Source organism: Canis lupus, chromosome 9 (assembly GCF_003254725.2).
Source record: "Canis lupus dingo isolate Sandy chromosome 9, ASM325472v2, whole genome shotgun sequence".
Lineage (NCBI taxonomy): Eukaryota > Metazoa > Chordata > Mammalia > Carnivora > Canidae > Canis > Canis lupus.
The window spans coordinates 42,441,972-42,453,306 of NC_064251.1; the positions used below are offsets into that span (position 1 = coordinate 42,441,972).

The 11,335-nt window shown below is 46.5% G+C and overlaps 1 long non-coding RNA gene across 1 annotated transcript; it reads right to left on the reverse strand.

The window, feature by feature from the left end:
* Window positions 1-3,748: 3,748 nt before the first annotated feature.
* Window positions 3,749-10,617, reverse strand: LOC112677702 (uncharacterized). The gene is made up of 3 exons (XR_003147155.3): window positions 10,215-10,617; window positions 8,375-8,577; window positions 3,749-5,306 (listed from the first exon to the last, which is right to left on the reverse strand). It is a non-coding gene; the product is annotated as an uncharacterized LOC112677702 (long non-coding RNA).
* Window positions 10,618-11,335: the final 718 nt, after the last annotated feature.

The following is an 11,335-nucleotide window of genomic DNA, read 5'->3' on the forward strand; positions in this document are numbered from 1 at the left end:
AAGAGGGCTGAGAGCCACATCTGTCTTGCAGGAAGTATTAGGCACACTGGTGTACAAAGAAAGAGGGGGGTAATCAACCTTGGTGAATGGGGCAAGGAGGGTCTGCTTCTAAGAAACAGGACTTCACAGAGGAAATGTCTGAAATGGGCTTTGAGGGATGTGTAGGAGTTTTCCAGGAGGACAGTGAAACAGTTTTTGCAAAGACATTGAGGTAAAACAGTGATATATTCAGGAGACTGTGAATAATTTAGCGTGGCTGAAGGGTCAAGCAGCGGTAGGACTAGAGAAGTGCCAGAGCAAGGTCACCATGTCAGAAGGACGGTCTCGTTTTGATCCTGTAGAGGTGAGTTCTCCAGACTGAGATATTCTCTCCAGGGGGCACGTCCTTCTTCTCTGGGCCAGTACGGCTTACCTGCTGTATGAGCTCTGCTACTTTTCTAAGCCTGTTGTTATGCTTCCTTTCCTCTGGCTCCCACCCTCTGCTGGTAGCACTAGTTTCTCCACCTGGGATAAACCCCAGCTGTCCACCCCTCTTATGAACAGAGCGTCACATGGATGTTAAAGTCTGTCATCATTGCCACTCTTGACTCTCACAATCATGGAGCTGGTGTACCCACTTGACAGAGGGAGAGACTGAGGCTCAGAAAGGGAAAGTGACTCAATAGGCTCCCACAGAAAACCTGGGGCGAAGCCCAGGCTGCTTATTGTTGGCTGATAATGACCTTGTATACTTGGCAGTTTGTTTTTTTTAGATGTTATTTGTTCATGAGAGACACAGAGAGGGGCAGAGATACAGGCAGAGGGAGAAGCAGGCTCCATGCAAGAAGCCTGATGTGGGACTCGATCCCAGGACTCCAGGATCACTCCTTGGGCTGAAGGCAGGCGCTCAACCACTGAGCCACCCAGGTGCCCCTATACTTGGTGTTTTAACACTGGCTTTCTATGTCTCTACCAAAGGAATAAATCGGGAAGCATCCTCAGGCATTTGAGAGGTGGCACAGGTGGGGGTTTTTACCTGAACTACTGAGCAGGGCCTAGCAGGAGGAGTCCTCTCTTATGTGAGCAAACCTGTGAAGGTGAGAGTCTGGAAGCTACTTGGGGCCACTTTCCTCTCCTACATGGTACGAATCAGGTCCACAAACAGAAGCAGAGAGAGATCCCCTGTATACTGGGAGTCCTGGTTCCCGTCAAACATGAGGCAAGCTCTCCCCTGCTTTCTCACCCTTTGCAATTGATAGCTCTTTTTCTGGAAACTTTCCAAAATTATCTCACCCTTTTGCCTGATTTAGTTCAAATTGTGGCTTTTGTCTCTAATCAGGTTTGTGTTATCGGCCCGATTTCAAGCGAAGAAACTGAGGTGTAGAGAAACTCGGAGAAACTGAGGCTTGCCCCCAGTCACTCAGGGAGTAAGTAGAGCTGGAGTTTGGACTTAGGCCCATCATGGCCCCAAGCCCATGTCCTTCCCTCTGTCCCACACTGTCTCCTGTGAACCATAGCAGGCTCCTGGGAGAAGCACCTCTGTTTCTTTCCATAGCAGCAGGAGCCTGCCAGGAAAACAGAAATCATGCAGAAGTTCAGCAGAGGAAATTTATTTATTCATTTTTTTTAAGGATTTATTTATTTTGAGAGAGAGAGAGTAAGTGAGTGGGGGGGGGGGGTAGAGGGAGAGAATCTCAAGCAGATGCCCCACTGAGTGCAGAGCCTGATGCAGGGCCCAATCTCATGATCTGAGCCAAAATTAAGTCAGATGCTTAACCAACTGAGCCACCCAGGCGCCCCAACAGAGGAAATTGAAGGAATTGGTTACACACAACAAAAGAAGCAAGGGGACACTGAGGAAAATCCAGAGAAAATAACTGTAGAAGGCAGCTCTCACCTCTAGGGTGGTGGGGACAACAGGGGAAGAAGATGGCATGGCAGGATCTAGATGCTCAGAGGGGCACCCAGAGCTCAGACACTGAGGAGCAGGGTGCCTCCCAGCCCTGTAAGCGCTGGTGAGCAGCAGACACGTGGGGCTGGTTCTGGGGTGTTGGGTCCGGAGTCCAGGTTTTATGGCTTTATCTAGGTACCCCGCATGAATGGAAGGAGGGGACAGGTTTCCCAGGCTCTAGGAGGCAGACTCTGCAGTGCTGGAGGGACACCCTTGGCCTGCCCCCATTCCCCCCACGAAAATTCTGACCTGCTTTGTCCCAGCTCTTCTGCAGAGGCCTCGGTGAGCCTGGATAGCTGGAAAGGTGATGTCCAGGGAGAATTAGCCACTTCCTGGCCAGGGCGTCGGGTCAGGATTCACTGTGGCAGTGGACACCTTCCTAACCTCTTGGAGGTCACCTCTTCACAGGTGCATCTGCTCACACGCAAGAACTGACTTCAAGCCTTGATGAGAGTCTGGTGCTTTGCTCTGGCGTCGCTCTGAGGCCCCATCCCTGCCACCCCATCCCTGCCCTGGCACATATGGCCCGGTTATCCACTGGGTCAGACTCCAGGGCCTGGGAATCCTCCGGGTGTAGCAGCTGTTGAACCCTGAGGCTACTTGAGGCTGTCACACTCTATCCTATGTTGCTTCCTCCTCCTTACCCACTCAGTGGGTCTGATATAGAAGAAACAGGTTGGGATTTGGACATGAGTCATCCTTTGCTCTGCTACCTCCTGACTGCAGGACAGTGGCAAGCTACCTGTGTTCTCCTAAAATATAAAAACCTTGCAACTTGATGGGTCCATTAGCCACGACCTCCCCATTCTTTATATATATACTTTTTAATTTTTATTTATTTATGATAGTCACAGAGAGAGAAAGAGAAAGAGGCAGAGACACAGGCAGAGGGAGAAGCAGGCTCCATGCACCGGGAGCCCGACGTGGGATTCGATCCTGGCTCAAAGGCAGGCGCCAAACCGCTGCGCCACCCAGGGATCCCCGACCTCCCCATTCTTTATGTGACATGTAATTGTTGTATACATATCACCCCTACAGACACTACAAACCCTACAATTTACAATTGTTGCTTTAAATAGTCACATGCACTTTAAAAAGAGGGAAAGTGGTCTTTTATATTCAACCATAATTTTGCCATTTCTCACATTCTTTGTTTCTTCCTCATAATCTGGTTTGGTGGAATGTCTCCTCCATCTGAAGAACTGCCTTTAGAATTTCTCTTGGGCAGGTCTACTGGTGAGGAATTTTCTTGGTTTTCATTTGCCTGAACATGTTTTGGTTTCATTTTCAATTTTGAAAGTTATTTTTCATGGATACAAAATTCTGAGTTGATAGGTTTTTTCCACCCAGTACTTTACAGATATCATCCTTGGGATACCTGGGTGGCTCAGTCAGTTTAGCATCTGCCTTTAGCTCAGGTCATGTTCTCAGAATCCTGGGATCCAGCCCCACATTGAGCTCCCTGCTCAGTGAGGAGTCTGCTTCTCCTTTCCCTCTGCACCCCCGCCCCCGTCCCCTTGCTTGTGCTCTGTCTCTCTCTCTCAAATAAAAAATAAATAAAGATGTGTCCCACTATCTTCTGGCTTTCTTTCTTTCTTTCTTTCTTTCTTTCTTTCTTTCTTTCTTTCTTTCTTTCTTTCTTTTAGATTTTGTTTATTTATTCATGAGAGACAGAGAGGCAGAGGCACAGGCAGAGGGAGAAGCAGGCTCCACGCAGGGAGCCCGATGATCCCAATGTGGGACTCGATCCCAGATCTCCAGGATCACGTCCTGGGCTGGAGATGGCATGAAACCACTGAGCCACCCAGGCTGCCCGCCTCCATTCTTTCTGATGAGAAGTCAGTGATATTTATATTTCTTCCTCTGTATGAGATTATTTTTTTCTCTGGTTGTTTTCAAATTTTTCTCTTTGTGTTTGTTTTTTGATAGTTTAATTATATGTCTAGGTGTGTGTTGTGTACTTATTCTGCTTGGGATTCATAAAGATGTTTGGGTTTAGAAGTTTATGTCTTTCACCAAAATGGGGAAATTTCAGCTACTAATTCCTCAAATCTTTTTTTTTTTTTTTTCCCCGCTTCTATTCTCTCTCTCTTTTCCTTCTTGGACTAAAATTACACAAATGGTAGACCTTTTACGATTGTCCCTACAAGTCCCTGAGGCTTTATTCTCTTTTCCTAGGTCTATTTTATTCTTCGCATTGGATCTTTTCTATTGATCTATTTCTGGGGTCTCTGATTTGCTTCTGTCATCTCCAGTCTACTGGTAAAAGTAGACTCCTGGTTTTTGCGTGCTTCTGATTATTTTCCAGTGTTTTGTTTTAAATCTTTGTCCAGAGTTCATAGTTATTTGTGGTCTAGTGGGAGCTTCTCTGCCATTACATTACTAGAAACAGAACTCTAAGAATTACTCATGAGGGTCACTTTCTTCATCTAGAAATTTATAGTGATGAAACTGACCTCATGGGTTATATCTGTGAAATGTCTAGCATTGTATTCAGGACACAGTAGGTCCATTACCCAACCCACTTCTATTCCTGGTCAGCTGAGCCTGGATTCTATTCCCACCTTTCCCCTCCCACCAGAGAAAGCAGAGGCATAGCCTCTGGGGGACGATAATTGGCCGATCCAAGGCTCTTCAAATCAAGGCAACAAAGAAGTATCTAAGGCTTGTCTGGGGATCATGTTCCAGGTTAAGTTGTGACTCCTTTATCATCAAGCCCTGGAAATATACTCTGGATGGTTTGTGGGAGGTCTGGTCCAGGTCCAGGCCCTTTTCTACTCTCTGTGTCTCCTGAGGGCAGAAGCAGGGAAGGGAAACTCGTGCTGATATGCAGGCCGGGGTGCCCTACCAAGGAAGGAGAAGAGAAGGCACTGGGAGATAAAGGGAGGAAATAGTAGGTAGCCTTGCTTATTGAGGGTTACCCTGTGCTGAAGATCACAGCGTCTACCGGAGCCTCTCCCCTAAGGCCGGGTCCAGGGTAAATTCTGTGTCATAGGAAAATGGACCAGAGATGCTGGACTGTGCCAATAGCCATGAGATGATCTTGGGTGAGGAAAGTAGTCTCAGGCTTATTTCCTTATGTAAAAGGAAGAACCCTTTATTTTAAGAATCAAAAGATGGTCATAAAAGTACTTTGCGACAGTAAAACTCCCAGAGTTTGGGATATATTTATTCATGTTTTCCCTGGGTGACTGTCACTTTGTTTGTAATTAGCAGTATTTTCCTGGTTTTCATGCAAAATTGCAGGACCTCCAGTCTGTCTTTCTTTTTTGGAGTCTCAGTGGCATCCCTCAAGGTGTTCATCAATATCGGTGTCAGACACTTGAGGCCTTCATGGCTCAAGGATGGAGAGGCCTAGGATCCATTGCTAAGCCACCTGCTAGGGCAGAAGCACACTGAGTTCTACATAGAAATGACAATGCATTGTTCCATATTTTGTAGAACATTTTAAGATACAGATCTAAGAAGAGTGGCTTTTTGGACTAGTGTCATTCAGAGGTTTCAGATAGCTCTTTCAGTGTTTATTTGCAGTCCTGTCTCTGCCTGGGATTCAAGCAAGACTCAGAGTCACCCCTCCCCTCTGACCCCTGAGGTTTGATGCCTAAGCAGACTTGGATGGGCTTGCCTCTTTTTCTGTTTTGTTGAATTCTCTACTTGGGTAGAGTCCTGGGTGGGTCTGTCCCATCCATATATCAGACACCAGGCAGGTCTACACTGCAGCAGGAACATAGCCCAGGCTGAAGCTGGGACCACCCCAGCCCCCTCCACTAGAATGAGGAGAGGACTTAGACTGACACAGCTCTTGAGCCCAACACTCAGTAGTGAGCCTTGTCCATATGAGAGCCATGAACATGAAAGAAGCCCCCAAAACCTAGAGATGTAGGTGAGCCATTATAAAATAATACTGCCATGAATATCTTCGTGTTCACAAATTTCTGAAGTGCAGGATTAATGGGTCAAAAACTATGAACAGTTTTAGGCTCTTTGTAGACATCACAAAAGCATGGGTGGCACATCTTACCACCTTGTCACCACTAGTAAGCATTATAGCTTTTTTCAGTGTGTCACTTCGATAGATGAAAATGGTATCTCATTCTCTTGCTAGATGATCCTACCGAGTCTTCACCTTCCCCTGATTGGCCTTGTACCCCCCTTACCCTTTTTGGTGTATGACTACAAATTGAAATGACTCTAGTAACAACCAGAGAGATTCTCCAGGGGAGGTCTGTGTCTGGCCAGGTGGGTAGGTTGGCGGGGGGGGGGCACAGTTTTTTCTTTGGCTTCCCACAGTGGTGTTGAAAAGGATGCAATGGGCTGTTAAGGAAGGGAAAGGCATTGCACAGCTCACATAATTTTATTTTATTTTATTTTTTAAGTTTCTTTTTTCCTTCTCTGTTCCAGCTTGAGTTTTCTATCTGCACTATGGGTACAAGTCAGTAAAGAGAACTATCTAACTTGGTGAGGCTCAGATGAAACTTTGAAAGGAACTTTCAGGCAATCTTGATAAAGGTCCTAAAGTCCTAAAACATAATGCAGGAGTACTCTTGATGAATAAGCAGTTACTTAAGTGATTTTAAGGGAAAAGATTCTATCAATCATTCAACCCCAGTATGTCACCTGTTCATTCTGAATGTCTTGAAATGACACACTTTTCATTATTGTAAACAGCAGATCCTATTTTGTGGTGTTTTAAGAAAACTTAGCATTATTACCATATAAGGACATGATAACAGCAATAATAGAATAGCATCTAAAACTCATACTCACATACATCTCAGGTCAACCCTGGGCAGAGGGTGATTCAGATCTCATTACCCTGAATATACTGATAGGGAAGCTAAGAGCCCCACCTAGGAAGGGTTAGAGTTGGGCTTGGGCTCTGGTTTTCTCTTTTGCTTTCTAAGTTCAGCGGTTTTTTTGGAAGCTACTAAACTGAGATGCTTTCACCTTGTCTGGTTAGGCTTTGATCTGGCAATTTGTAAGAAGATGGATGGTGGGAACATAGTCCCCTTTGGAGCCAGAGGAGGGACTGGGTGACCTCTGAGAGATAACTGGGAAGAAGTCAAGCTGGATCCCTGTAGAGTCTTGAATCTTTGATCACAAGGATATCTCTCCTTGGTTGGCTCACTCAAAGCAGGCAGAGGGTCCTCTTCTCTATGCCTCCCTCTGCTTCTATCTGGTTCTTCTTCTACAGTACAATCTTTAGCATCACTACTTAGGTTCATCATTCAAGAAATATTTGAGTGCTGAATGCCAGGTCTTCTTTAAGACACTGGAGATATGAAGAAGAATAAGGCAGAAGCCTCAAGTCTAGGAGCTCAGAGCAGAGGAGGCAAACTAAGTCAAGGTTCTTTGCATTGTGAATGACTGAAACTCCAATTCACATTAGATTAAAAGAAGGGGAATTTGCAAGTGTCATGCTAGCTTCAGGTACAGTGTGATCAAGGGCTCAAATTCTCTCTCCATCTTCACTCTTATACTCTGTAAAGGATCCATTTTCAGGTAGTAGGTAGAAGAGGGAGGGAAGAGTATTCTAGATTAGAGAACTGTAAGGATGCCAGTGTGGCTGGAGTGCAGAGAACGATGTAGTGAGAGGCAAGAGAGGTAGAAAGAGAGTCAGGGGCAGATCATGTGGGGCCTGTGCCCTCTCTGGTGGGAGAGTGATATCAAATTTGCATGTTTAAAAGATTGATGGCTATACAGGGAATATAGAGTGGAAAGATTCCAGGGAATGTGGGGAGGCCATTGCAGAGCTCCAGGCAAGTGATCATGCTGTCCTGTCTAGGGGAGTACTAGGAGTAAGGGAGAGAAGCAAGGCTTGAGAGATATTAAGGAAGTAAAAACAAGATGCAATGATTGATTGAATGTTGTGAATGAGAAGGAGGTGACAGCAGTGACTCCAACATTTCTGGTTTGCTTAATTGGATGGGTGGTGGTGCCTTTCACTGAGCTATTGACGGTGGGAAGAGAAACAGACTGTTGGAGGAAGTTTGGTTCTTCGCATAATGGTTTTATGGCTCCTGTGAAACATCCAATTGGAGGTGTTGGATTTTTCCCTTTCCTCCTTCCTTCCCTGCCTGCCTTCTCCTTTCCCTCACCTCCTGTTTGCTCAGAATGGCCTAACATGACCACTCCAGCCCTTTCCAATTCCAGGACCCAAAAATGAATGACTGACTCTCTAAATTCAAATTTTCAAGAGATTGAATCTATTGGTCATTGGCCAGCCAATAGATTGGTTCCTCTTGGGTCAGGTGACTAGTTCTCATCCAAACAGAGATGGCCAGGAAAGAACGATGAATCACCTGATACAAACATGGCTGCCTTGGGCTGCCCTTTTCAGCAGAAGCTAAGGAACAGGAGTTGCAGACAGAGAGGCAGTCCCAAATGTACTGACCACATCTTTAAAATAAGGAGTAAACTAAGTGGTCTGTAAGGTACCTTTACCTCTAAAGGGTTTGTGTGCCCACTTCTGGTGAACAAAAAGACTGAGGTTCAGAAAGCTGCCCTGCTGTATGGAGCTCCATCTGGATTCCAGAAATACCTCCCTCCTCACTTCCCCATGAGCCTGGCACAGTGCAGGTTTTCTGGCCTTGATAGGTGAGTAACCCCAGTTGTCAGCTGCTAGCAGGATTCACAGGCTTCCACCCCTGGGAAGACAACAAAGGGAAGCTTATTCCTGGGCAGCAGAGCTAACTTGTGGCTTTCCCCAGTGACTGAGCCTAGGAGTAGCACCAACCCAGTCTGTGCTCAGCACAACTGTGTCTTATCATTTCTGGTTCCCTCCCCACCCACTGCTCCTGACTTGGAGAGACTTGAAGTCATGGGCTGCCAAGCTCCTCAGTGCTTCCCACCTGCATCCTCAGCCCAGTGAGGGGGATTTCCAGGGCTCATCCTTCTTGGGGCTGGAGAGCTCCCAGCATGCTCAGCCTGGCTGCCAGACCCCTGTGTCCCAGCATCTGCCTTCTTCCTGGGATTGAGCCCCTGGGCACTCCAGCTGTCATGCCTGGACAGCTGTCCTTGGCCCATTCTTAGGCTGATCCCTGCTCCTTTATTGACTTCTGAGTAAGGACAGCCACCCAACTTCGCATGCTAACATTGGCTGTGTTTCTGCCTTTTCCTCCTGCCATATTGTGATTTATAACATATATTTGGTCTTTGCCTTCATTTCTGGCACAGTGCTCTTAAAACACTTGGAATTTCCTAAGTGATGACAGTGGTGAAGGTGTCTTTTGTTATGTTAATGAGATGGCTTTTGGACCTACTCTAAGGATGGGGGCTGGTTGCCAGGAGAACCAATCATGTGATTAGAGAGTTGGAACTTTCTGTCCCATCCCCCTGACCTCCGGGGAAGCGAAAGGGGCTGGAGGCTGAATCAATCTCCAATGGGCAATGATCTCATCAATCATGCCTATGCAATGAAACCTCCATGAAAACCTCAAAAGACAGGGTTCAGAGAGCTTCTGGGTTGGTGAGTACATGGAGGTTTGAGGGAGAATAGCATGGGCTCAAAGAGGAAGTCCCAAGACCTTCCCCAGATCTTGCCTCATGCATCCATTCCACAAGGCTGTGCCTGAGTTACATCCTTGCATAATAAACTGGTAATCTCTAGTTCGTAAATAGTTCTCTGAGTCCTGTGAGCCACGCTAGCAAATTAATCAAACTCAAGGAAGGAGTTGTTGGAACCTCCAATCCGCAGTCGGTCGGTGTAGAGGTAAGGTGGGCAGCCTTCTATGACTGAGCACGTTACCTGTGGAATCTGACTCTATCTCCAGGTAGATAGTGTCAGAACTGAGTTGAATTGTAGGATATGTAGCTGGCGTTGGAGAATTGCTTGATGGTGTGGGGAAACACTCCCCCCTCACCATCCTACCCTCCCCCCACACACTGAAACTGGTACTAGAATTACCTCACCTTTCTCTACAGTCTGTCTTCCTGCCAATCAACTATAGATTCATAGGGTCCTTATCCGTAAAATGAGCGTAAGGATAATAATCCCTCCTACACAGAGACAGTGGATTCAAAAGTCCTAAGCTAACAGTCCTCAAAGTTTGGTCCCTGGACCAGCAGCATCTGTATCACCTGGGTTAGACATTCACATTCTTGGCTCCACCTGAGTCAGAAACTCAAGGTGGGGTCTGGCAATCAATGCTTTTAATTGGGCTTCCAGGTGATTCTGATACATGTTCCAGTTTAGGAAGCACTGTGCTAAACTACCTGTCCTGGGATGCAAGACATGAATTGAGTCTGGTATTTAGGGAACAGCCTCCCCTTCTCACCCCCATACCTCACCAAATCAGTGCCTGTTTTCTTTTGACTGGTTGTGTAGACTTTCCAGTTTCATCACACCAAAGGTCCTATGGACTTTTATCCTTTCTCAGTTTCCAGAAGACCATTGGATGTCTTTGTCTTCCTTAGCAGCTCAGAATACCCCAGATTCCTGCATGTTGACTGGGGAAATGATTTGGGATGGTTGGTTTTCAAAGCCAGATGAGACCTCCAGGAAACACTAATCTGTCCCAAGCAAAGCTTCCCAGCAGAAGGTAATAGCACCTTAGAAAAAAATTCTTTTCACCTCTCCAATTTACAGAAATTAGGTCTCAGAGAGCCAAGGGTATATTTCCCAAAGTCACACAGCAGAGTACAAAGCTGACCCCAGGGCCAGGTCTGCTGGCTTCTAAGCTGGTATTCTTAGCACTATAGCAGGGCTTCTGGAATTTTAACATGCACATAAATCCCTGTGGAGCTTTGATAACATTCAGATTCTAATTCGTGGGTTCTGAGATGGGGCCCAGGACTATTCTAACAAGCTCCCAGGTGATACAACACTGCTAGTCCAAGACAATGCTTTGCATTGTGAGGTTCCTTTTTTTTTTTTTTTTTTTTTAAGATTTTATTTATTTATTCACGAGAGACACACACAGAGGCAGAGACATAGGCAGAGGAAGAAGCAGGCTCCTTGTTGGGAGCCTGATTCAAGACTCGATCCCAGGACCCCAGGATCACAACCTGAGCCAAAGGCAATTGCTCAACCACTGAGCCACCCAAGTGCCCCTGCATCGTGAGGTTCTACTCCACACTGCTCACCACTCATCTCTCCTCCTAGATTGATTTTTGATAACCTTCCAGCCTAAGAGAGCCAGCTTTTGCAGAAAAGAAATGATCCGTACTTGTGGTCAAGTAACAGAGAACTAAAGTCATGAATAGAAAGCAATAGAGTTGGTGAGGTTGGATGAACTGCAAAATCCCCAAGTTCTACTTTTAGCCAGGGCTGCTAGAAAATCTGTTGATTCTGGGCCTCTTCCTGAGTTGGAATCTGCTGACACCCCTCCCCTGCTCCCAACAGCCCCCCACCCCGAAGCCGCCGCTGCTGTCTCAGAGGCTGGTCTCCGGGGCTCAGCACCTCAG